Raw genomic sequence first — 2,868 nt, forward strand, 5'->3', positions numbered from 1 at the left:
TTGTTTCGTTTCCGAGAACGTAAAGGGGATAGGAACCTTATACATTGCGTGAGAGATTGCCGACGGTCGAGGCTTCCGATTCTACTCTCACCCTTCGCTGTTTCGTCTGAGGTGGAGAAGCTCGTCGCTCCTTCTTGTTCTCGCTCGACCGTCCCCGTTTCGCTGCTCCGAAAAAGGTACATTTTCCAGTTCTTATCAATTTTCTTTATGGAGTTCGAATCTTGGTTTGTGTTGCTGTGAATATGAGATGTTATATCTGTTAGTTTTGCTCGATTTCGAGATATATTGCGCGTTATGATCCTGTCTGGTTATGCCTGCTGGTTTTGTATTACTCTCTGTTCTTTCACCTTCCTTTCTTCTTTTGAAGACCTTTCGCAAATTGCAAAATAAACAATAAATGTCTCAAAAACTTGTAAATTCGCCTAAGTAATTTTCTAATAAGTTCAAATAAAAGATTCGCAAATTTTAGGACAAAATAGTCAAATAAGTTAATCGCCGGAAAACCGTGTTTAACGGAGTGTCTTAGGTGCCTTAAACACCTTCCTAAGACACTAATAAGAATCCCGAACCCCCTAAAAAATAGTTTCAAAACAATTTTTTCTGTTTAAGTTGTTTAGAAACAAAGTTTTCTTGATTTTTCTTAAAAATTAAGTGGCGACTCCTAAAAGTCGAAAATACCCTTAAAAATAAAACAAACTCTTTTCGAAGATCATCTTTTTCGATAAAACACCCACTACACCAAATATCTCCTGGAAAAATCATCGTGCTAAAATACTAAGGGGTTATTATCGATATATGAATTAGTTATGCAGAAATTAGTTATGTAATCGCTAATATCTATTGTGTCTATAGCAAAAAATTAAAGGAAGTACTACAAGGAATTTTTACAAAATAATAAACCGATTTCTGATTTATTAACACTCAATTTGTTACTAATCAAATGATTCGTAATAATTCTTACATGATTTTGCTATACAAGCCAAAAGTAATTAAACTAGGATGAATATTTGCAAATAGCCACTATAATAAATTTTATTATGATCTATAGTTATAGTTTGCATAGTTACAGTCTGTAGCTATAGTACAAGCTGCTTCATTTGTATAATTTGCGGGTTTGTATAGTTCATGGATACGTTTGTGTATATATAAACTCTAGATAACGAATTTATAGGAACAGAAACATGTGATCTTAAAATAGTTAAACAAATTATACTATACAAAAGTTATACAAAATTTGAATTATACAAATTCAAAAATCCAGCCTACATAATAATTACTGAATGTTGATCGTGAGTGATAATTAACTAAAATTATAATTATAATGACTAATTAACTAATTTACGTTACTTAACCATGTAATTTCCCCTTAAACCATTGGAAAAAAAGGACAAACAAAGGGAATTTTGGGCTTGATGAGCTCTGAATGAACTGGGCCAGACCAGTTGTAGGTATTGGGCCGGATTGTACAAGACATTCTTCCAATCAAGTTTTTGCATGGATTGTCCTTATTTTTGGGTGATTGTTATTCTCTGTCTTTCATTTCGCATTTAAAACTCTAAAAAATTAGTCATTGTACCTCAAACTTATTTTTAAAATCGTTTTTTTTTTAGTTCGAATCTTTCAAAAATGTTTTCTACTTCTTTTAAGATAGGAATAAACCTTGCGTACACATTGTGGATATTGAGTATATATTATGTTGTTGTAATTGGGTAGCACAAAATCGTAAAGAACAAGGTTACTAAATATGACTATACACACAGTAAACACCAAAATACCCTTTGTTTTCATATTTAATTTTTACATTGTTAATAACAAGAATCTTAAGCCTTTAATATATATTCATCAGCACTAGTTTTTTTAAGTTAATTATAAGGTCTTCTTCTTATATCAATTCAAAAACCTAATGGATTATCCATTATTTTCCTCTTATTTCCATATTTTATTATTGGGGAAAACTATCATAAATGGTATGTAAATCCTCCTTCATACTTTTGGGATATTAATGCCATGTCATTCAAATAGAGACACGTAACACAATCTACAGGAAAAAACAACATAAATTACTTATTTCTATAATCAAACAAATAACCATGCATATTTTATCCAAAGAGAAAAATATAGGAAGTAAATAATCACTTTGTTATCGGCTATCTGCATTAAAAATTACTTTGACTATCGATTAAACAACAATTTGTGAAGAAGTTAATCCGCATATATTCATATTTAATATATAAAATATCATATTACATGATGCAATTTATTTTAAAAAAACAAATACACCCATTATGTTTTGTCCTTTTCCCCTTGTTTATATTTATGTTTAAAAACAAGAAATGGTATTAAGTATTAACCATGATGCTGCACTTAAATAACCTGAATTGAGAACAACACACATTATTATTCAATAATGTGCTGATGGTGACAGTGGCGTAACCACATGTTGAACCCATCTTTGAAAAAAATATAGTATATATAAGTAATATATATATAAAATGATTAAATAATATATTTCAAACACTTTGAAATATATTTTTTATAGACTAATGGCTATTTCTAAACACCTATGTGAAATTTTTGGCTCTGTCACTGGATGGAGATGACAATGCAACAAAATTAATATAATATAATATATTATATTATGTGATATTATAAAATATAGTCATGCACGTGATTAAAAATAATAATAATGATGCACCGTGCACGTGATTACTTTAAATAATAAGAATATTACTGTATTATTAGGGTTTTTGAGTTTATCAGACATTTACAGGTTTATTAATTTTCCTATCTGAAATATTATTTACATTTCTATTTTTTGGATTATTAGAAAAGTAGTATCATTTTTGTTTTTCACTTTTTATGCGGATA

This window comes from Solanum pennellii, chromosome 1 (assembly GCF_001406875.1).
Source record: "Solanum pennellii chromosome 1, SPENNV200".
Classification (NCBI taxonomy): Eukaryota; Viridiplantae; Streptophyta; class Magnoliopsida; order Solanales; family Solanaceae; genus Solanum; species Solanum pennellii.